We start from the raw sequence: 25,175 nt of genomic DNA, 5'->3' as shown, positions 1-25,175 counted from the left end.
GGCCATGCCAAAGAATACTCTGTGGCGATTAAAAATGCTGACATGATCGTAACAGCTCTGCATACCAGGTCAGGTTCCTCTCTAAGTGTTCTCACCTGAACCCATTTAATCCTCACAACACTTGGACTAGTGGTATTTCCATTGGGTTCATTTTACAGAGGGAGCAACTGGTAAACAGAGAAGTTAAACTAACTCTCCAGAGTCAGTAGCTCCTAAGTGATGGTTTGACGGTTTAAATTCAAACAGTAATGCTCTAAAGCCCTATTCATCCACTGAACTCCACTGCCCAGAGATTCATGGAAAGTAAGTCACAAAATGGTGAGTAGGAGAAGAAAATAATTATAATACAACAGCGCCATGATCTGATCTTTATAAACTATGTCTGCCTTTATGAAATGGAAAAAAGAAAACTAGACAAATATGCCCCAAAATGTTAAACACATTCTCTCTGAATGATGGAATTTGGGGTGATTTTTGCCTTCTATTCTGTACCTCTCAGCATTCTGTGAATTTCTTTAAAGTATTACAGAAACACTGAAGAAAACAATTATTTCTAGTTGGGAAAATAAAAGATCACAAGCAGCCTTGGTCAGTACTTGGGAAGGGAGGAGAGACAGAAGAGTAGACATTAAGTTAACTCACAGGTCCGGGTGAGACAGAGCCCTCCGCCGACATGCTCTGGCGTCATGTGTAGGATTTAAAGCTTCTGCTGTTCATGCCGTCTGCTTTAAGGAAGGCCTGTCCTGGAAATAACGGAAGACAAAACACAACATGGTTCTTGTCCTTCGCGCTTAAGGAGCTTAGAAAATGTTGGAGGAGAGTAAATAGGTAAATAAACAACTGCAACCCAAGGCAGAATATCAACACAAGAGGAGATGCTGAGAAGGTGCTGCAGTTGAGAGGAGGTTAAGGGTCCCCTGGGATGGGGAAGCAGGGACACTACCTGATCAGGTGTATCAGAGCTGAGCCCCAAGAGTTGGGTCAAATACGAACAAGAACAGGGGAGAGAAAGACTGCTCTCCAAGCAGAGGAAAGAACTCGTGTAATATGCGGGGACTAAAACGCCTATAGTAGGTAGAGAGCAGAAAATGACTGGACTCACCCAAGATGTAGCCATATGACCTAGACTTATTGATTTTACTTTTTCTTTTTTTTTTTTTTGGCTGTGCCTGGCGACTTGTGGGATCTTAGTTCCCCAACCAGGGATTCCCCAGTAGTGGAAACTCAGAGTTCTAACCATTGGACTGCCAGGGAAGTACCTGGACATATTTAAATAGATTCTTTCTTCTCAGAATATGAAGAAGTTGTACTGTCCACATCTTGGTGAGCTGGGAGTTACCCAGGTGATGGAAGCAAAATGGATTGCATGTAGCCATACAGAGAATCTGCTGAAACATGAGACCACACCCCAGGTCTCCCAAAGTATTCAGCCACAAGGAACAGCCAGAGAAATTTAGTTTTCAGTTCAGTCACTTAGTCATGTCCGACTCTTTGTGACCCCATGGACTGCAGCACGCCAGGCTTCCCTGTCCATCACCAACTCCTGGAGGTTGCTCAAACTCATGTCCTTTGAGTTGGTGATGCCATCCAACCATCCCATCCTCTGTCGTCCCCTTCTGCTCCCACCTTCAATCTTTCCCAGCATCAGAATCTTTTTAAATGAGTCAATTCTTTGAATCAGGTGGCCAAGTATTGAAGTTTCAGCTTTAGCATCAGTCCAATCAATGAATATTAAGGACGATGTCCTTTAGGATGGACTGGTAGGATCTTCTTGCAGTCCAAAGGACTCTCAAGAGTCTTCTTCAACACCACAGTTCAAAAGCATCAATTTTTCAGCACTCAGTTTTCTTTAGAGTCCAACTCTCAAATCCATACGTGACTACCGGAAAAACCATAGCTTTGACTATGCCAAAGCCTTTGACTGTGTGGATCACAACAAGCTGTGGAAAACTCTGAAAGAGATAGGAATACCAGACCACCTTACCTGCCTCCTAAGAAATCTGTGTGCAGGTCAAGAAGCAACAGTTAGAACCAGACATGGAACAATAGACTGGATCCAAATAGGAAAAGGAGTATGTCAAGGCTGTATATTGTCACCCTGTTTATTTAACTTATACTCAGAGTACATTATGAGGATGAACGAAACACAAGCTGGAATCAAGATTGCTGGGAGAAATTCAATAACCTCAGATATGCAGATGACACCACCCTTATGGCAGAAAGTGAAGAAGAACTAAAGAGCCTCTTGAGGAAAGTCAAAGAGGAGAGTGAAAAAGTTGGCTTAAAGCTCAACATTCAGAAAACTAAGACCACGGCATCCAGTCCCATCACTTCATGGCAAATAGATGGGGAAACAGTGGAAACAGTGACAGACTTTATTTTTGAGGGGCTCCAAAGTCACTGCAGATGGTGACTGCAGCCATGAAATTAAAAAATGCTTGCTCCTTGGAAATAAAGTTAAGACCAACCTAGACAGCTTATTAAAAAGCAGAGACATTACTTTGCCAACAAAGGTCCGTCTAGTCAAAGCTATGGTCAGAGAAATTAAAACAAAACAAAAAAACCTTTGGCATTATCACTGTTCTAGAACATCTGAAAAAATTAGAAGCTACCACTGGGTAGAACAGTGCACCACGAGCTGCAGTGATCCAAAATGGCTAGATCATCTTTAATGAATTAATAGAGAAGAATATATATTGCTAAGTTATAAATTGGTTTTAATATTCTGGTAACTGTATTTCCATACAGTTGCATTGTTTTATATTCTGTGGCTTTTTTTTTTTTTGCATTTAAAAATGCTATTCTAAAAAGTGGTCCATAGATGCCCCAGGACTGCCAAAGGATTCCATGGCACGAAAAAAGTTAAGAATGTAAAATTGTAAATCACTTCATGTTACTCCAGTAGTACTTCCATCTTACTCAGACTAAAATTTCCCTTCCCTGACCTGACTTATCTGATTTCATCTCCTACTCTTCTCACTCTCTTTCACTACCATCTGGTATACTGGTCTCTGTTTGCGTGCTCACTCAGCTGTGTCCAACTCTGCGACCCATGGACTGTAGCCCGCCAGGCTCCTCTGTGAGTGGGATTTGCCAGGCAAGGACACTGAAGTGGTTCGACATTTCCTTCTCCAAGGGATCTTCCCAATGCAGGGACTGGTCTCTGCAACAGTCCTTAATCCTACCTCAGGACCTTTGCACTGGTTGATCTTTGTGCCTGGAATGCTCTGCGTCCAGGTGATTGAATCCCACCTCCTTCTTCCTCACATCCTTCAGGTCTTTACTCAAATGACAGCTTCTCAATGACGCTTTCCTTGTTTACCCTATCTAAAATATCCCTCGATGAAACTCCCAGCTCCCTTGCTTACTGTATTTTTTCTCCTTAGCATTTGTTAATCCCTAATATACATAGAGACATATGCTTTGTCTCTTTATCTTATTTATAGTTTGTTTCCCCACTTGGATATGAGCCCCATAAAGGCAGAAAGTTTTATCTTGTGCTTCACTGTATCCCCAGCACCTTGAACCTCACATGATACATATGAGGTTCTCAAAAATTACATACTGAGTTGATTGATGAATCAATTAGTTGGTTGACATTTATCACATATCTTGGCTACTGGCTGCTTCCACACCATGTTGAATTTGAAAGTCTCTGTTGCCCACTGGGAGGAAAGAAAAATCACACAAAATGTGCTTTTGAAACTGTGGTCACCACAGATGAAAAGGAGCTTACTTATCGGCCACTGCAGATGGGAGATACATTTTATTCCTTAATAAAAAGAATTTTACATCAAAGACAAAACAGATAAGTTCTAACACACAGAAGTTATGGATCAAGTTATAGCATAACAAATACAGAAAAGTAAATAGAAAAATCGGCATGTGGCATACAACCAATAAAAGCACACTAACTCAGAATGTAGTAGAAGTGATGCTGGTTGATATGATCATCATACAGCTTTCACCTGGCAAATGATTTAAAAAAGGAAATGGACAGCTTACAAAGGCATGAATAAACGGACGTAAGAAATCACTACATAGGTACTGCTTGACTTAACCTGCTGCTTTTAAAATGCAGAATTACCCATTTGAAGGCTTTGCTGCTTACCTATTAAAATAGCAAAGCTGCCTTTAATATTGATAAAGTCTGAAGCTCACAGCACTATCTTCATAGATATATAAAACACCTCACTCCATGCTACACCCCAGGAGCGTGTGGTTTTAATAACAACCTTCTTCTGGTAGGATAGTCTGCCAATCAGGCAGAGTAGGACTGGACTTCTTGTAATTATAAAAGGTAAGTCAAGGACAAATAAAGGAAGTACTATTTTATATCACATACATCCTTATACAGACATGCTCAAGTCACTCACATATTAAAAATTTACACAAAATAGGGACTTCCCTGGTGGTCCAGTGGGTAAGACTCCACACTCCCAAAGCAGGGGGCCCAGATTCAATCCCTGGTCAGGGAACTAGATCCCCCGTGACTAAGACCAGGAGCAGTCAAATAAATAAATAAATAAAATACAAAAAAATCTTCCAAATTCCTCCTTGCAACACAGCTTCTAGAAAACAGTTTTTACACTCATCCTTCCTTCTCCTTCAATACTTGCCCTAATGCTAAGTGTTTTGCTAAAGGCACCTCCAGACGACCAAAGCCGAAGTTCATGTCCCATCTCTGCATGACCTGCTTGTTTAAGGCATTTGTCACTGCCCACCTCCCGGTCCTTGCAGTTCACTGATGCCACGTCTCTGGCTACTTATTCTTGGTTTCCTATGAGACTCTGCTTCCTCTTCCCGAACCTTAAATCTGAGTTCACAAAATAAAATAGCTGCAGGGACTAGGTAAGATGAGAAAGGAGGTCACCTGGCCACTGTGACGTCCTGGAGAGCACCAGTCCTAACAGAAAAGGATCACTGCCCCTCATCTGTGAGCATCTGTGGGCCGGATGACCCCACGCTGTCAAGGATATCCATTAATCTTATTTTTACGGGAACTTTCCCAACTTTCTCAATGTCATCAATTTCGTGGTTAATGTTTTAATTCCGCAAGCCAAATCAACGGATCTGTAGCCTGGATACAGCCTATGGACCTCAAATTTGTGTCATTTCCCCCATCCTGTGGGTTTCTCATCTCGCTGTTCTCCCTGAAAATTTAACTCGACTCAAGAGCCCAGGTGTGGATCTCCAGCCCAGAGCCCCCTCTACCTGGTGGATTCACGGAAATGCCTCCTGGATATATCCATTCGAATGTCCTAATGGGCCCTTGAAATAAAACACGTATACACTTTCCCTTCATCCTCTGTTCCCAAACATCTCTCAAGTCCCTTTCTTTCCCCTCTCTCTCCTGCCTCCGCTTCAATTCAGACACACTGTGTTCCCCATGGTTTACTCAATGGACCTCTGACTGCCCTCCCCACCCCAGGCCTGTCCACATTCTCTACTCTCAAATTCATTCTACCATCCAAGCTAAAGTCACCTTCTAAAAGGCACAGCCTTGTACAACACAGGGAACTCAGACTGGTGCTCTGTGACAACCTAGAGGGGGTGGGATATGGGAGGGAGGGGAGGGAGGTTCAAGAGGGAGGGGACATATGTACACTTACAGCTGATTCACATTGTCATGTAGCAGAAACCAACACAACAACGTGAAGCAATTATCCTCCAATTTAAGTTTAAAAAAAAAACAGGAAAAAAGATAGATAAATAAATAAAATGCACAACCTTAACATGCTCTGATGGCTCCCTTGGCCTTCAGGATAAACTCTGGATCCACACTGCTTGAGTCTGAATCTGCCCAAAACTTAATCTAAGACCAAGGCCGTGCATGCTCAGTCATGTCCGACTCTTTCGTGACCCCATGGGCTGCAGCCCACCAGGCACCTCTGTCCAGGGATTTTTCAGGCCAGAATACTGGAGTGGGCTGCCATTTCCTTCTCCAGGGGATCTTCCCCACCCAGGGATTGATCCCACATCTCCTGCATTGACAGGTGTATTCTTTACCATTGCACCACCTAAGAACAGCACAATATAAATACTTATTATTCTAGCATTAAGCATTGCCAGAGCCCTGAGTGTCATCTGAGTAAGACTTGGAATTCTAAGTACATGGAGACTGACCCATCTCTTTGATGCTATTTTGACCCTGACCCCAGCCCCCCAGGTAGACACACCTGCATCAGGTTCACTCACAGCAACAATGAGAGGCCAGCAAAACTCACCGGCAGGCCTTTAGTCTCCTGTATCTCTTTCAGTACACCCCTCACTCACTTCCAGCCAATACCGTTCTTGCATTTGCCCTGTTTCCCTTTCAAAACCAGTAGGAAATACTGTGAGGTTAGTCTTCGTGCTCAGGTATGAAGTGAGGCCTCTAGACACTTCTCACAACACCAAGGGCTCTTTGGATACAAACAACAACAACAGGGGTGGCTCACTAATAAATCCAATCTGTGTCCATCAGAAGGCTCTCTGAAGCTCTCTGGGCCAAAGAGAAGCCTGAAGATCCACACGTGGCAACAGATAGGAGCTGGGGCACTTCAGAAGGACATGGAGACAGAAACAGTTGACAGAAGAGGTCTGGTCAGGGAGAGCAAGGAGTACACCAGTGGAATCCTCCACCCTTCAGTCCCTCCACTGACAGACGCCTGACAGGCTGGGCGAACTGTCTGTCCATCCAATGGCTGGACTGGGGCAGAAGGAATCTCAGGGGAATCCTTAACACCCACCATCCCACCAAGACAACAACCACAGAGGGAGGAATGATTACCCAAAGGAAATTAGAGGGCTGCAGGTAGAGGAACGTGATGTGTGGCTGAAAATCCCATTCAACTTTCCCCCAGAGTTCTCTATTCTTGACCTTAGAACATAAACATGAGGATGACAAATGTTCGGGCTTCCCTGATGTCTCAGTGGTAAAGAAGCCACCTGCCAATGCAGGAGACTTGGGTTCGATCCCTGGGGCGGGAAGATCCCCTGGAGGAGGAAATGACAACCCCCTCCAGTATTCTTGCCTGGGAAATCCCACGGACAGAGGAGCCTGGTGGGCTACAGTCCATGGGGTCACAAAGAGTGGGACATGACTGAGCGACTAAACAACAACGACGTGAATACTGTAGAAGTCTAAGGGATCTCGGGTCTCAAGGAACAGGTCAGATTACATCTGTGGGTGACTGAGGTCCCTCTCTAATGCCCCAAATTCCACTTGTAGTCAAGTCAGTGACATCATCTCTCCCCTACTTCTCACTAACACCCCTTCCCTCTCCACAGGCAGCCAGAGACTTTTCAAAACTAAGGGTCAGAACATGTCTACACTTTCCATAAACCTACAGTAGCTCCTCAGTGTGATGTTCGGGACAGAGTTCAAACTCCTTTCCACAGATGTCAAAGCCAGAATATTCCTGCCTGTATCTCTAACCACTGTCTCCACCCATCTACCTCCAACCCTCTTCCTGGGCCAAGACATATTCCTTCCCATCCCCAGCCATGTGGTACACTCTCTTTCCCAAATCTCACTGAAGCTATCCCCTTGGTTCCCTCCTTTTTCAGTTAATTCCTGTTTGGTCTTCCAGAAACGAGCTCCAGAGTCATCTCTTCAGGACACTCTCTTGTGAGGACTGCACACGTGCACACACATGCACGCACACACATGCATGCACACACATGCACGCACACGTCTCTAGCCACACAGGCACCATGCCAGGGCTTACAGGTCTGTACTTCTCAGCAATATCACCGACACACAGTGACATCAGCACCCGATACACTGCAGGCAAGTGGGAGAAGTCTGGAGGGATCCTGACTAATGAATGTTCCACCTAACGGTAAAAACACAAGGATTTTCCTGCTCAAGAGTGGAGAAGCCTGCTTGGAGGGTGCCTTCACACCATACAGTCTTCCCTGGAGGCTCCAGGATGTGGGATGAGAATGTTTGACCAAACTATCATTTCTGCCTAGTCTGTGCCCCTGATACATCAAGGTCTTTCCAAAGTATTGTAGAAAAGCATCTATTGCTGCTAGGAGTCACAGATTTTGCTAAATCATAGATCCTCAACATATTTACAACAAAACTCTCTGAGACAGCCAAATGTCTGTTGCTGTAGTAAGTTGTCACAGAGACTATTTATTTCATGGAGTGAAAAAAGAAGTTTCACTTAACATTTTAAATATGATGGTTTATGTAACATCTAATCCACTATTTGGAAGGGAGAAAAAATGTTTTTATGTTTCACAAATATCCACATCCAGCTCCTGGAAACCAAGCTGGGAGGACTTTTTTTTTTAACGCTTTGCCCAGAACTATCCACTATGACTCACTCCAAACTTTATCAATATAAAAAAATTATAAAATAATGAGATCCCCAGGGGATGCGAGTCAGAATCACGTGACTGAGTGGGAGCTGCAGCTGGCTCCCACTGCCCAACATCATGAGAAAGAATCTAATGGCATATCCCGAGTCTGGAAAAAAGACAAAATTCAAAATTCAAAGTATAGTTTCTATTGAGTGTGTATTGCTTTCACACCATCATCAAGTTGAAAAACAGTAAATCAAAATATCATGTTAGGACCATTTATAGATATAACCAAAAATGCACGGTCCTCAAATTCTAAAATACTACTATCTTGCCCTTCATAGAAAAAATTTGCCAACCCTTGAGTAAATACTTAACACTCAAATAACAAAAATGCCAATAACATAGAGATCCCCATATTTGATTATAAACTCTTCCCTTTGATCATATGCATGCATGCTAAGTCACTTCAGTCATGTCCAACTCTGTGTGACCCTATGGACTATAGCCTGCCAGACTCATCTGTCCACGGGGTTCACCAGCCAAGAATACTATAGTGGGTTGCCATTCCTGCTCCAGGGGAATGTCCCAATGCACTGATCAAATCTGCGTCTCTTACATCTCCTGCATTGGCACATGGGTTCTTTACCACTAGGGCCACCTGGGAAGCCCCAGTTTGGAATTCTCCAAGCAAGAATCCCGAAGAGGGTTGCCATTCCCTTCTCCAAGGGATCTTCCCAACCCAAGGATTGAAACTGGGTTTCCTACATTTCAGGCAGATTCTTAACTGTCTGAGTCACCAGGGAAGCCCTATGATCATGTATACCTGTCGCAAATTCAAACTGTAGACTAGCATAGAAATTAAAAATTCCTAAAATGCCCTAGAATTTCTTTTGTCAGATATGGGTAGAGCAAATATTGTCTCCAATCCTGTGGTTGCTTTCATCAATTGTTATTGTTACTGTTGCATTAAAAAGTGAGTTAAAAAAGAGTTTTCAATTTGACTTATCAAAATTAATTTGCACACCTCTCCTTTCTCCAGTCTATATCCTAAGGGTGCTCACTTCTCTCTGAGTTTCAAAGTTTTCCATACAAGGAAGAACAAGGCGGGGTAGAACAGGAAGGAAGAAAAGGAGAGACCCCAAGCCCTCCAGCAAGCACAGCAGTGATGTGGACAGAGCCCCAGAGATGGCTTTGGCACCATCTCTGGACCAGTGCAGACTTTCTTCCTGACCTTCTAAGCAGAAGTCCTCATTCCACAGTAAATAGGAATGCACGGTTGAAAACAACGAACGATATGATACTTCTCTTTTTCAGGAGCCACCTAGTTTTTTCACTTGAAATCATAGATAAACAATACAGGGAATTGTGAAGGTCCTAAATCAGACAGTATGACACGAAAAGAAACAAAACATAACCAAAAGTTAATTTGGCTGTGGATTTATTCCGTAGCAGTAGTTCTCAAGTGATTCCCCGATGGCTCAGTGGTAAAGAATTCACCTGCCAGCGCAGGAGATGTGAGTTCGATCCCCAGGTCAGGAAGATCCTTGGAGGAGGAAATGGCAACTCACTCCATTATTCTTGCCTGGGAAATTCCATGGACAGAGGAGCCTGGCAGGCTATACAGTCCATGAGGTTGCAAAGAGTTGGACATGACTGAGCATGCACACAAGCCAGCCAAGTAGTTCTCAAAGTGTCGTCAGGGACCTCTAGAGTTCCTAAGATTCTTTAAAGGGTTCAGGAGGTCAAAACTATTTTCATAATAAACTAAGATGTTATTTTCCTATTTCCTTCTCATTCTCTCGCAAGTGTCCTGTGGAGTTTTTCAGATGATATATGATATTTGAGAACATAACAGAGAAGCAAATCTAAGCATTCCATTGTGTTCTATTAACCTAGACAAATAAACTTGTAAAAGTGAAAGACAATGTCACTTATAATTTTGTTAATTAAAAAAGATAGTTATTTTTCATAAAAATATGCCATGTGTTAACATGTTATGAGATTATCATTAGTTTAAATGAATTAATAATTAATTTGAAATGTATCTATTTTCATTTCTAATATAAACATTACCTGGTAGCTCAATTGGTAAAGAATCCACCTGCAAGGCAGGAGACCCCAGTTCAACTCCTGGGTTGGGAAGATCCATTGGAGAAGGGATAGGCTACCCACTCCAGTATTCTTGGGCTTCCCTGGTGGCTCAGCTGGTAAAGAATCTGCCTGCAATGTGGGAGACTTGGGTTCAATCCCCGAGTTGGGAAGCTCTGCTGGAGAACGGAAGGGCTCCCCACCCCAGTACTCTGGCCTGAAGAATTCCATGGACTACATAGTCCATGAGGTTGCAAAGAGTTCAACACGGCTGAGCAACTTTCACATTAACAAAAGTTTAAAACAAAGCCTTTTAAGCATATAAAGGTCCTGAGACCAAAACATTTGAAAACGCAATTTCACAGCAATGCAATCTCAATTTTTTTTTCTGATTTTTTTATTGTGGTAAAATATACATGACCTAAAATTTACCCTCTCAACCATTCTGAAGTATACAGCTCAACAGTATTAAAAGCATTCATAATACTGTGCAAACACCATCTGAAACTCCAGAACTCTTTTCATGCTTAAAACTGGAACTCTCTACCCGATACGGTACTTTTTGTGGATCTGTCTACTTTGTCCAATCAGCTAATCAGCCCACACTAATGGGACCCTTCCTCCTCTAGAGTGTGTAGGGTGTGTGTCTGTGTAGATTGATGTGTGGGGTAGGACCCTGTACCCTAGAGAGACAACTCCATCCCCTCCTGTCTACACCACACAGTCCCAGATGTGCACGGCTCAAAACCACCTCCAGTTCCACTCCTTATGACTTAACTCTGCCTTCATGGGGCATTCTGAATCTTAACCCCAACATCTAATAGCATTTCAGTTCAGTTCAGTTCAGTTCAGTTGCTCGGTCATGTCCAATTCTTTGCGACTGCAGCATGCACGTCTGGCCTACAGGCATGGACTGAAGCATGCCAGGCCTCCCTGTCCATCACCAACCCCCAGAGTTTACTCAAACTCATGTCCATTGAGTCGGCAATGCCATCCAACCATCTCATCCTCTGTCGTCCCCTTCTCCTCCCACCTTCAATCTTTCCCAGCATCAGGATCTTTTCAAACGAGTCAGTTCTTCGCATTAGGTGGCCAAAGTATTGGAGCTTCCACTTCAGCATCAGTCCTTCCAATGAATATTCAGGACTGATTTCTTTTAGGTGGACTGGTTGGATCTCCTTGCAGTCCAAGTTACTCTCAAGAGTCTTCTCCAACACCACAGTTCAAAAGCATCAATTCTTTGGTGCTCAGCTTTCTTTATGGTCCAATTCTCACACCCATACATGAGTACTGGAAAAACCATAGCTTTGACTAGATGGACCTTTGTTGACAAAGTAATGTCTCTGCTTTTTAATAAGCTGTCTAGGTTGGTCATAGCTTTTCTTCCAAGGAGCAAGCATCTTCTAATTTCATGGCTGCAGTCACCATCTACAGTGATTTTGGAGACCAAAAAAAAATAAATAAAGTCTGACACTGTTTCCACTGTTTTCCCATCTCTTTGCCATGAAGTGATGGGACCAGATGCCATGATCTTAGTTTTCTGAATGTTGAGCTTTAAGCCAACTTTTTCACTGTCCTCTTCCACTTTCATCAAGAGGCTCTAGGGGCTTCCCGGCTGGCTCAGCAGTAAAGAATCTGCCTGTGATGCAGGAGCCTTAAGAGATCTGGGTTCGATCCTTGAGTTAGGAAGATCCCCTGGAGCAGGGCATGGCAACCCACTCCAGTATTCTTGCCTGGAGAAGCCCATGGACAGAGGAGCCTAGTGGGCTACAGTCCATGGGGTCGCAAAGAGTCAGACATGACAAGCCACTGAGCACCAGAGGCTCTTTAGTTCTTCTTCACTTTCTGCCATAATGGTGGTGTCATCTGCATATCTGAGGTTTTTCATATTTCTCCAGGCAATCTTGATTCGAGCTTCCACAGAGACTGAGACAGAACTGTTTTTTTGTTTGTTTGTTTGGGTGTCTCCTGAGGAGGTACAGGTCAGCAGTGGACCGCTGTGGGGGTAAGGGTTCTGGGTGCACTAGAGCTGGGTATGGCATAAGCCCTCTTGGAGGAGGTCACCATTAACTCACCATGGAGCCACTAGAACTTAAACAGGACTGGGGCAACAGACTCTTGGAGGGCACAAATAGAAACTTGGGGGCACCAGGACCCAGGAGAAAGGAGCCATGACCCACAAGAGACTGACCCAGACTTGCCCGTGAGTGTCCAGGAGTCTCAGGCAGAGGCAGTGGGTCAGCGGTGGCCTAGTGGAGGGTTGGGGCGCTGAGTGTAGCAGTGTGTGCATGAAGGAGGTCGCCATTATCTTCCTTACCTCCACCATAGTTTGCCCTCCAGTCAAATAACAGGGAGGGAACACAGCCCCGCCCTGCAACAGAAATAGCATTTAAGTGGGGATTATTTCCAAGTTGCTGATACTAACTTACAAATGAAGGGTTTGCTGGTGAGCTCTTATCTGCTGATGTGGGTGAGAGAAGCAACTGGTAAAAAAGCAAGTAAAAGCTAACTCAGGAGCTGTGAGGGTCACGTTACATAACTGTACATCTTACTGGATACTCTCTACTTCAAAGCCCCGAATAAAAGACATGAGATGAGAAGGCAAAGTGTGCTGCAGCTTCCACATTTTAAGTCTGGAGGAGCTGGAAGAAGGGAATTCAGGGCTCATCACCAAAAAGAGGCACCACGCTGACATTTGATTTCTAATTAGATCCAGAAGCTTGGGGAAACGGCTTAAAGGTAAAGCTCTCAGGCACCATATGAACTTTCATGAGATTCCTATTTTTGCATATCCGGAGCGCCTACACCGTAGGATGTATGACTTAAGGAGGTGATGAGAAGGTATGAGGATACTGATACCTTTTTATACTTCCGCAAAGATAGAAAGATAGACACTCTTACATGATGACACTTTTTATTTACACATTTAGGGATGAGGAGACAAGCTTCACCAAGAAGCTTCAACCCTGAAACAGCCAGGGGCTAAGTCTTGGTCAGGCAAGAGCTCATCACTAAGAGGAGGAGGGTGGGCAGGGTCCTCATGAGCTGGTGCTATTGTTTAGTCGCTCAGCTGTGTCCTACTCTCTGCAACCCCGTGAACTGTTGCTCACCAGGCTCCTGGGTCCATGAATTCTCCAGGCAATAATACTGGAATGGGTTGCCATTTCCTTCTCCAGGGAATCTTCCCAACCCAGGGATCCACCCCACATCTCCTGCATTGGCAGGTGGATTCTCATGACACCCCCTCATGAGGGTACCACACTTAGAAACTGGGATCTTAAGAACCCACAAGAAAAACACTACCCAGAATCTATGATTTATTGACCTCAAAGACCAAAACACAGAAATACCCTTGCCAGAATCCAGGCATCTCGTCTCTGTCCAAATCTGCAAACTACAGTCTTTAACCCTGGAGTTCTCCCATCTCTTTAGCCAATAAATTTGTTATCTTAAGTAAACCATAAGTGTTAACTGTTAGTTACTCAGTTGTGTCCGACTCTTTGCGACCCCATGGACTGTAGTCCACCAGGCTCCTCCGTCTATGGGAGAATACTGGAGTGGGTAGCCCCTCCCTTCTCCAGAGGATCTTCCCAACCCAGGAACTGAACTGGGATCTCCTGCATTGCAGGCAGATTCTTTGCCACCTGAGCCACCAGGAAAGCCCAAGCACGTGATTTTAGGTTCACCTTGGCAGGCCAATCAGGACTTAGGAAAGCCAAACCAGATGACAGAAGAATGAAAGCAAAAAAAAATGCAAACATGTTCAAGCCCAAAATGTTAGTCTGCTGGCATTCTTTCATCTGAACACACTAATGATTTGTCAGGATATAAGTGAGCACTACTGAAAGCAGCCTTCAAGAGGCAGATGCCTCTTCACTGATCTTTGGAGGAATTTTCAATTCCATGGTCCTGTTTATGCTGTCATTCCCTTCAATGATTGATTGGTCACTGGGTAGTTCATCACTTCTTCAAGACTCCATCAGGCTCCCTGTGATGTTCCTTGTTGATCTTCAGGCCAGCATATTCTGCTACACGTGGGTTCCCAGATGATAGACCATATGTCACTCTCTTGCATCTTTTTACGGGATCCCCATGGGTACAGAGGAAGAGTCCCATGTGATGAGGAAGACCCGGTAAAGAAGGATTCCACTGAGATGCAAAAAGTTGGCTTCTAGCCATGCCTGACGCTCCCCATCGGGCCTCGCCCCCATACATCTTGGGAGAGGCTCCGCATCTCCCCGGCAGCACACTGATCACGGATGTCTTTCCATTTAAGTCAATTTGAAAGCAGCTTGCTGGTGATCATCAAAGAGCAAATGCTTAGAATCTCACCACAAATGTTCCCACATACCCACTCACAGTTCTCCTAATTCAATTTATAAAAATGATCCAAATTAACACATCTAAATGACTCTATGGAAGAAGAATATTTGTAGAAAGATCATCTATTTTTTTTAATCATAAAATTGCCAGGTTGTGGGGAGAAAAGCAGGGAAGGACAAGTAACACACTCAAACTTACTCAGTGACTGGAGACCAAGCCAGAGGAACATCTAACCTTCTAGAAGTGCTAAGTAAGTAAGTGAAGTTGCTCAGTCGTGTCCGACTGTAGCCCACCAGGCTTCTCCGTTCATGGGATTCTTCAGGCAAGAATACTGGAGTGGGTTGCCATATCCTTCTCCAGGGGATCTTCCCGACCCAGGGATCGAACCCAGGTCTCCAGCATTGCAGGCAGACACTTTAACCTCTGAGCCACCAGAGAAGCTAGTGTTGTATAACTCCCCATTCAGAGATGTGTGCGCGATGGTTTATGCAGGAGCTGGATTCAGCTTCCTAACCTCAGCCACAGTCGCCTTCCACACGGACAGACATAGACGCCAGGCCTCCCCTGCCCTCACCCCGTGTCTGTTTCCTTTCATAACTGACCTACACCTGTAGGATCTACACTTCCTCACTCCCTATTCATTCTCACTCAGTCCCAGCTGGCTTGAAGTCTCACCTCTCCAAAATGCCTCTAACCAGCCTCCCAATGGCCATGCCATTGAACCTCTCCAGTCTCTTCATCTCTAATCTCATTTTCACAGCCTTCACAGGTGATCTTCTAGAACCATAAACTGGCTCCTGACACTCCCCTGCCACAAATCCATGAACTCCTCCCCAGAGCCCTGGTGATAAACTCTTAAGATCCTGAACTTGGCCCTAAGTGCACAGCGTGACCTGGCCCCTGCTTTCCTCTCTGAACTCCTCCCAGCACCTTGGCTGATTCTCCTAGAGTACCTCCAACTGTCCAGGTTCATTCCTGTCTTAGAATCTTCACACCCTCCGCAGCCCGGAAATCTCTCTCTCTGCCTTTTCAATGTGATAAAGTCCTCTTCGCCTCTCAGAAAGAAAAGTCTCTTCCTCAGTAATGTCTTCCCAGCTCCCCCACCTAAACTAGCGTCGCACCCCCATCCCTGCTACTCTCCCAGATGCAATTCTTTAGCACTCTTGCCACTACTTAAGTCTTGCATTCATTTGTCTAACATCTGTCTCCTCACCAGCCCCAGACTAGTACGTAATACAGGGTAGGTACTCAAACACCTGCTGAATAAAAGCTTGTGCAAATCTGTGTATGTAAAGAGGATAGATATACGACCACAGAAGCTAATCATTAAGTCAACGTGGGTGAGCATCTGCTGGGTGCTCAGCTGGGCTCAGGTGATCTGCTCAGGACATCAGCAGGATGCTTCATTTGTTGGGGACTTCAGCAAACACACTGAAGCCAGTTGCTATCAGCTGCTATCAGCTTCTATCAGCACTAACTGCTCATCTATAATGCTAAGTCGTGTCCAACTCTTTGGGATCCCACGGACTGTAGCCCGCCAGGCTGCTCTGTCCATGAGCTTCTCCAGGCAAGAATATTGAAATGCATTGCTTATCTATAGTGTTACTGGCTAAAAGGAGGTCTTGGGTCATTATCATCCAACACGTGTGCAATTAAAGACAATTTTATAAGGTATCTACTGCAAACAAACCATGGTGCAGAAAGGAACTCTGCTCAATATTATGTAACAACCTAAACAGGAAAAGAATTTTAAAAAAAAAGAATAGATACATATACATGTATAACTGAATCACTTTGCTGTACACCTAAAACTAACATAACATTGTTAATCAACTATACAACAGTTAAAAAGCTTAATAATTATATTTAATTTTTTAATAAAAGGCTGCTTTCTTTCTCTGCCTCTTACATAATTCTGATCAATAGGATGTAAGCAGAAATGTGCTGGAAAAACTTTTGAAAGATAAAACAAACATCAAGCAAGGCTCTGCAGGATCCCAAGGAGAGCAAGACCCCTTTGTCTACAAACAAAAAAAAATACTACACACTAATCTAGGAACTACTTAGAGCTTAGCAAGAGGAGTTAACTTTTATAGCCCATAGATGTATGTTGCAAAGTTGCAAAGGCTGATCTTAAGAAATGATAAAGGAAGACAAGGATGGACTTTTTCTAAACCAGCTTCTACACTGGACTGCACACTCCAAATTTTCTTGTTGTGTTCATCACAATAGTGATTTCTCTCCAAGTTTCACCTACGAGGTCACTGAAAGCAAAAATAAAACAACAACAGTAAAGGGTTCTTCTTCTCCCCTGCCCCAACTAAGCATTCTAGCTAGCCAAGAGTAACAGCCAAACTCCAGCTCCAGGATGAAATTCAAACTCCACCTCCTCCAAGACCCTCCCCACCCACTGTCCTCCTTATGAGACACAAAAATGATGGCCTAGAGTCAGAAGACTCCTGTGTGTGTTGCTAGCTCAGGCGTGTCCAATTCTCTGCAGCCCCATGGAGCCTGCCAGGCTCCTCTGTCCATGAGATTTCCCGGGCAAGAATACTGGACTGGGATGCCATTTCCTAGAAATGGCCAAATCCAAGTCTCACTCACTTTGCCTTATTTTTTTCATCTGTAACTTGGACTTCCTAACCTTCCCTTAGCCTGTCACTTATTGCACTCGATTACTGCGAGAACTGAAATGAGATAACCTTGTGCTGCTGCTGCTGCTAAGTCGCTTCAGTTGTATCCGACTCTGTGCGACCCCATAGACAGCAGCCCACCAGGCTCCTCTGTCCCTGGGATGCTCCAGGCAAGAATACTGGAGTGGGTTGCTATTTCCTTCTCCAGATAACCTTGTGAGGTTTCTGCAAACTGCAATAGGCTAGACAAGATGACAAAGTCAATGTGATTTTTATCAGGACTCATATTTAGTATTTTGTGTGGTTCTGTCTTATGCATGCTAATCTTAAGTCTCCAAGTCCACTGTAAGTTCAAGCTTGCAGAATATATCTTAGATTCTGCCTGTCCTTAGTGCCTGCAGTACTGGGCACAAGGTGGTTATTGTTGTTGTTGAGTCACTGAGTCATGTACTTAGTGATTCTTTGTGAAATGGACTGTAGCTCACTATGCCCCTCTGTCCTACCATCTCACAGAGAGTTTGCTCAAATTCACATCCATTGAGTCGGTGATGCTATCTCACCATCTCATCCTCTGCTGCTCGCCTCTCCTTTTGCCTTCAATCTTTTCCAGCATCAGGTAATCACACAATAACTTTTTGTGACTTGGTTACTGGCTGGCTTTTTTAATGGATTTGACAGAAAGGGCAATGTCCTGTGATTTTCCTGGATTTCTCACTGATAATAAACATCCTTTCTGGAAATAGCCATAATGTTTACCTACCCCATGACCTTTATGGTCTGTTTCCCTTTTTCCCTACCAGCTGGGCAGAGTTCCATTGGAGAGAGGATAACATTGGCTAAAGAAAAAAGGATATTTTTTTCTAGCATAGTTTTCAAGTTTCTTTTCAAGGGGATATGTGGAAAAGGGGGAAGGGGAGATGGGGAGTTCAAGGGGAGAAGCAACCAAAAAGTTGCTTCGTAACAGCAAGCCACCTTCCAAGGTCACCATCCAACAAGCCCAGCCTGAGTCCTACTAAGCGCAGGGCACAGGGTCAGGGCTACAGTGATACACAAAAGGGGATAGAGCAGTGGCTCCAACTTCACAGCCAGACTGCCAGGGACAGAATTCTAGCTTCCCATCATCCTCACTATGTGACTTTGCACATGATACTCAATTGTCTCTTTTTTCTCATCTACAATAGGGTGATTCACAGGGGCAGAGATCAGAGTTTTGTAGCAATAAGCCAAGGGATGCCTGGAGCCACCCAAAACTGGACTAGGCCAAGAACAGATTCCCCATAGAGATTCTGGAGGAAGTGTTGCCTGTGTGCAAACTTGATTTGGGACTGCTAGCCCCTAGAACTGTAGATTTTTTTTTCTGTCATTTAAGCCAATAAAATAAAAAATGGGGTGTTATAAGAGCCTATCTCATAAGGTTGTCATCAGGATGAAATGAGTTAATGCATCAAGAGCTTTCATCATAGTGCCTCATTCAGGGTAACAACAATGTTCAGCATCAAGATCCTCACAGCTAAATGAGAAGCAAAGTAAGTCTAGGAGCCATGAGCACATAGAAATCAGGCTGGAGCCCAGGTCCCCAGTCTTAGTAGGTTTTTCACACACGTGGTACTTGGGCAGATCTACCTTTTTGACACCTGATCAGCAGGGACAGTAAGCAAACCCCCCTGGGTAGCTGTCTTTGCCTGCTAGTGAGATCTCGGGTCCAGCCCCATCCTGCGGTCTCCCATCAGCTCAGGGCACCCTGCAGGGGCTCCATCTATTGCTGGTTCCCACAGAAACACTGTGACCAAGAAGGGAAGCCACACTTCCCAATGGGAGTGTTTTGAGGATTAAATGAGATAATGCCTGGAAAAGTGCCAGGCAGAGTAGCTGGCATATGTTATCCAGCCAATAAATGCTTTTGTTTTATAGGCAGATATTGTGATGAAAAGCGAAAGTCGCTCAGTTGTGTCCAATTCTTTGCAACTCCATGGAATTCCTTGCTACTCCAGGGAATTCTCCAGGCCAGAATACTGGAGTGGGTAGCCTTTCCCTTTTTCAGGGGATCTTCCTAATCCAAGGATTAAACCCAGGTTTCCCACATTGCAGGTGGATAAAGAAGAGGACTTCTCTGGCAGTTCAGTGGTTAAGACTCCACACTTCCACTGCAGCGGGCCTGGGTTCCCCCTTGTCTGGGGAACTGGAGAATGAAGATCCCACATGCCTCGAGGCATGGCTAAAAAAAAAAAGAGGAGGAGGGAAACCATTGTGATGCCTGCTCTCTTAGAGGTGACACACATCCCAGCCCCAAATGCCAGACACAGGGCAGATGGAGAACTCTGGTAGAACAGGGAGGCAGTCTCTGAAGGATGACAGTGACAGGCAAAATTCACTGAACACAGAAGAGGTGGCTGAAGTGCCCCTCTTCCCTCCTTTTCTTTAAAATTATAAGGAAGAAGAAAAAACTTAGCCGGTGCTTTGCTGGCAAGCTCAAGCGTCAAAGCATTGGCTTTTTAATATTTTAATATTTCTGAACAGAACGAAGATTGCTTCCAACCTCCCCATTTGCTCTCACATACTTGACCAGCAAAACCTTAGCTTTGCTGCATTCATTAAGGGCTTTTCTTGTTCAGGCTGATTTTCCAGGTAATGATGGCTCAGACACAAAACAGAGGCAAAACAGATTCTGCAAGTCTCCTTAAAATATTCACAGCAAGCTCTGGATTCTGAGTTTCTGAGTACTTCATGATCATCTTCTCCCTACCCCAATACTGATCATTCCTAGTTCTGAAATGACTAACTTAATATTAGAACAGGAGAAGAAAGGAATCTGATGAGAAATTTAAAAAAAAAAAAAAAACTAGGAGCAGAAACTTCACCTTACTGCATATGACCAAGGCCTGGCCCATCCGCTGTGGTCTGGTTGTAAACACAGAATGAGTGAATCAATGTCCTTAAGCAGTTTACCAGCCGGGTAAAGAATGAAACCTAGTACAGCAAGTTCAACCACACAATCAATGCCACCCTCTCTCAGCCTGAGACATGTGCAGAAAGAAGGACTAGGGAGTCTGCTTTTAGCAAGACAGCAGGTGCTCAGGAAAAAGCTTGCATTCTGTTTACCTGGGCAGGTATTTGCAAGTAGTCAGAAAAGGGAGCAACAAGGGGTAACTTACCCAGTTCTAAGTGAATGCTTATGCAAATCCCTTAAGCAAATACCTGAAAAGGGATGGGAAGGTTTCTGACCTGGTTTTCTAACCTGCCCTACTCTGGAGGCGTGTGAGATGAAAGACAAAACTCAAGTCAGAGGGCGATGAGAAACACCCCCTCCACGCCCCAGCCTCAAACCAGGACTTCCAGGGTCATTCTGGCGGGTAGAGGTGCTTCTCCGTTGCCCTCCACCCCTGTCCTGGGTTGCCTGACCTAGGCTACCGTCTCAAGGTCCCTAGCCGAGACGCTCAGACACCAATGGCGCAAAGGGTGCTCCTTTCCCTAAAGAGACCACAAGAGGCAGAGCAGGAGAAGCGCGCGGGGTGGGGGTGCGTGCGGGGGGTAGGTTGTTCGAAATTATCCCTGCAATGCGAAAGGCGCCCAGCCCGGCTCGCCGCGGCCCCTGCCAGCAGGTCTGGCTCGCTCGCCAGCCGATTCACCTCGAGAAGTCGGGCAGCCAACCAGCCGGGCGCGGGAAATGGAAGTTTGCGACCCCGAAGTACCCACTCCCATCACGACCACTGATCCAGACGCACGGTCGGCGGGCGACCTGACAAGGGCCCTGCCAGCCCCAAGCGGCTCCCAGCCGGAGCGGGCCAGCAGTCCCCGGGCGCAGCGCGGCACCGGAGCCAGCGCCCTGCGCCCGGGGTGCGCTCATCCCAGCAACTGTCGCGGGGCGCCCTGCACCGCTGCGGGGCAAAGGGGAGGGAAGAATGACAGGGAGAAGGCGGAGCAGGCGGCCAGGGAAGCACTTACAGCCGTCCGGAAAGCGCCTCCTCCTCTTCTCTAGGAAGAGAAGGAACGGCTTCCCGGCTAAGGAAACGCCCCGGGGCTGCCCCTCCGCGAACTGCCGCCTTTACGCCGCTCCTGGATTCTCCAGCCTCCATCCGTCCCCCACCCGGCGCCCAAGAATGGATTCTAGACACCCTCCCTGCGGCTTTCCGAGGGACCAGACACTGTCTCGGTTGCCGGCGGCTCGCGCAACAGGCGGATCCTTAGGGGTCCAGCGACGACGGGCTCTGGGGACCGGAGGATGGAGCGAGCCGGAGACAGGCGCACCCCGCAGAACGCCAAGTTCCCTGCAGCTGTAGGTCTGCGGGGGTCGTGCACTCGTGACCTGGGCCACGGCGGGGCTGGGCAGCAGATGATGGGGAAAGTTGCGGGGTCGCACGGAGAAGTCTCCGGAGCGCGCGGGGAGGAGGGGACACGAGCATGTACCTGCAGGCGTCCCGGCGCCTTTGGCTGGTTCCGCTCCGCGCGGCCGCCCGCCCGCGCTGCAGCGATCAGGCGTCCCCGCGCGGCCCCGCGCCCGCCGCGCCGGCGGCGAGGAGAGCCCGGTGGCCTGCGTCGGTCGGTCTGTCCGTCCAGTCCGGCAGGAGCTAGGCGCCCGGGAGCCGCCGGCGGGGCGGGGCGGGGCGGAGCCCCCCTCTCGGCCGCCGCCCCATTGGTCGCAGCTCCGCCCGCCGCCTGGCTTCAGGCTCTCAGTCGGCGCTCCGGGCCGAGGGCGCGGCGCGGTGCCGCGGGCGATAGCCGGCTGCGGGACTCCGGCCGCGCGACGAGCGGACTGTTGGATAGACTGAGAGGCGGCCCCACAGGGCGCGCGCCCCCGCCCGGACCCAAGTGCAGAGTCACCCCCGGGGCGGCGCGCCGGGTCCGGGCGGGAGCAGCAGGAGCGCGCCCCGCGCCTCCCACCTGCGCGCCCTCCGGGGATGGGTGCACCTTGACCCTGCGGGAGACCGATGACCTCCTCTACGGGCCCGGCGGCTCCCGCAACGCCTCTTCGCCCTCAAGCACAGCTCTGCGAATTTGCCGGAATTTTATTCCCAAGGACTGGGGCCCCCAAGTTGTTTTAAAACAAAGTGCGAAGGAAGCAGCCCCAGATCCTGTTTACCACCAGCCCCGCTGCCTGAAGACTCGTGCACAGTGTCTTCAAGATTGTTTCATACGCTCCGTTTCTCCACTTACCAAGTCAGAAGAGCTGGCGGACGTGAGCACTGAGCGGAAAGGAGGACGAGTCGGTCCCCTTCCCGAAGGATGGACGAGGGGTTCGGAGGGAGACGCCTCGGAACAAACCCAGAACCCCGGCGAGGGCGGCGTGTGGGCCAGAAGGCCTCGCCCGCCCGTCAGCACTGAGCTAGGACGCTCAGCTAACCGCCCGGAGGCGAAATGGGATGCTCGGGGACCCACCCCCGCGCTCCCCCTCCCGCCCCCAAACTGCAGATTTTTAAGTTGTGCAGACTTGCAATAATTCCTCGGAGCCAGCTGCTCCGAGCTGTAGGCGCCCAGTGTTCCTCAGATCCCCGCCCCGTATCTCGCAGTCTGCCAACCGCCCCCAACTCAGCACCCTCTCTCCCATCACTTGTCCCAGACCAGCACCTAGCAAGACCAGACACACACTGTTAAGTTCCAGGCCCAGAGCCAGGCCCTCGGGAGGGGATGGGGGCAAAGGGGTGTGAAGAAAGAGTGAAAGACACTTTCTCTGACCTCACCGAAGTACCCCATGGTGTCTTTGGGGGTTTTCTCAAGTTATTTTTGGTTGATCAAAGCGCACAGTGGGAATCAGATAAGGGAACAGTGCTTATAAAGTCTGGTAGGCTTCTAGAAGGAGGTCAAACCTGAACCTTACAGGGCGGTTTGGCTAGAGGAGAGGATGGTGGCCAGCAGGAATGGCAGAGAAGAGAAAGTCGTCTGCCCTCAGCCTCCAGCATTTTCATTTGACAAGGAAAGGATGCTGAATTCATGGAAGGCGAGATGGGCATGCAGATGACTAGAGAACAGATGTTTTTGTGGGGAGCTCTCTCACCTTGATCCCATCACTCTTTGAACCCTCTAGGCTGCCCCATCTCTTGTGGAAGAGGATTCAAAGCATTTATCTACACTGCCTTAGCAAGTGGGCTGGAAAGGTAAATTTTCATGCACCATCTATCATCTATCATCAAAGCTAAGATTATTCTAAAAATATGTTTACTTTGTATCAGCACCTGAGAAGAATGCTTCCAGGTCTCTCCCAGCAGTTAGTTAGCCGTTTAATCACTATCACCAAGTTTATCCCAGAAGTCCAGCATTGTTTACTTGAGAATGAAGTATCTCTAAGCACTGCAGAAGGCATCTGCAGTGCAGAAGAGTCTGAGTGAGGTCCTTCCCATGGGGTCTGGCCGGCACATGTGAACTGGAGGGATGGCACATACAGGGGGTTCAGAAAGAGCCCCTACTTGGCATCTGTGAGGCCTGGGGGCAGAAGGGACAGGCCTCCACGCTGGGCATATTTGGGGGGGGTAGGGTAAAAGGGGCACAGATTGGAGAGCCAGACTGAGTTCTCATCCTGCTGTATCCTGTGGGGAGCCCTGAGAGCAAGTCACTTGGTTTTTCAGCCCTGGTTTATTCATCTATAAGAAAAGTTTCTCCCTCAAAGGGTGATCATGTGAAGCCAATGAAATAACAGGAAAGCTTTGCGTGGACCATAAAAAGTATGTCTATTTCCTATTCCAAGGTTGAGCCAGGCCAAGTGGTGAATGCACACACACACTGAGCCACACACACACAGCCACACTCTCGCCACCCCCCCCAATCTAAAGCCCCTTCCTCTGACCACAGTCTCCATCACTGAAGTCCATGCTCTGATCTGTCTGACCCCTTCTTTCCTCCCATACGCCCACCTCCCACCCCACCAAAATGTCTTTTTGCCCCATGATATGGCACCCCATTTTCTTCTCACTAACCCTGCCCACGGGACCTGGACAAGCCATGCATCAGCCTGGAAGGGGTTAATCACCAGCTGACGCTAGGACTCACCCCTCCATGGTTTCAGAGAAGATTCCCAGAGTTAGTGGAGGTGTCTCAAGCAAGTGGGCCTCATGCAGCCTGTCTTCCAGGGCTCCATATCCTCCTTGCTCTTGATACCTCACATTTTCAGGGTCTCCTTCTCTCACCCGCTCACCCACAAGTCTCTGTGATCTGTTCCCTCTCCCCGCCCAAAGCTGTCCTTGACCTTCCGTTCTCAGCAAAGTACAAAGGACAGAAAACAGCTGGGCAGCATCCCTGGAGGCAATAGCAGTACTCATTTGTTTTTAAATGGGGACAAGTCTACAGGTGAAAAGGAAGAGGCTCTCATCTCTGGCAACAAGGTGGAGAGTGAGAGGGTATTAGTAACGATGGGCAACATTTACTCATTTGGGGGCTCTTATTTGCTAGTCTTTATCCAGCACTTTGAATGTCAATCCAGCCAATCTGAGCACGTTGAACACTTACAATTCCTTAAACTCACCAGCCTTTATCATGTTGTCCCATCTTCACAGTGGCGCTTCCTCTCCTTAAACCCTCTACCAAATCCTTCTTTGCTCCACAAACTCCCCTTCTGTTAGCACACCATTCAACTGATAATCACTACCCTCTACAGGAAAACCACCCCTTTCCTGTCCTGAATGATACATCTCCTCTCTCTTTGGAAACAGTGACAGACTTTGTTTTCTTGGGCTCCAAAATCACTGCAGATGGTGACTGCAGTCATGAAATTAAAAGACGCTTGCTCCTTGGAAGAAAAGCTATGACCAACCTAGACAGCATGTTAAAAAGCAGAGACATTACTTTGCCAACAAAAGTCCATCTAGTCCAAGCTATGGTTTTTCCAGTAGTCATATATGGATGTGA

At 46.9% G+C, this 25,175-nt stretch overlaps 1 protein-coding gene across 1 annotated transcript in view; it reads right to left on the bottom strand.

Moving 5' to 3' along the window:
* KCNS3 (potassium voltage-gated channel modifier subfamily S member 3) overlaps window positions 1-21,885 on the bottom strand; it is a 46,106-nt gene extending 24,221 nt beyond the window's left edge. Inside the window, exons 1-2 of the mRNA XM_065927195.1 lie at window positions 21,747-21,885; window positions 643-743 (exon numbers count right to left, since the gene is read on the bottom strand). The gene's annotated coding sequence lies outside the window, so the exon portion shown is untranslated. The remainder of the gene's footprint in view (window positions 1-642; window positions 744-21,746) is intronic.
* Window positions 21,886-25,175: the final 3,290 nt, after the last annotated feature.

This window comes from Muntiacus reevesi, chromosome 3 (assembly GCF_963930625.1).
Source record: "Muntiacus reevesi chromosome 3, mMunRee1.1, whole genome shotgun sequence".
Classification (NCBI taxonomy): Eukaryota; Metazoa; Chordata; class Mammalia; order Artiodactyla; family Cervidae; genus Muntiacus; species Muntiacus reevesi.
The sequence above is the reverse complement of the archived record's forward strand: the minus strand, read 5'-3'. Positions and strand labels throughout refer to the sequence as shown.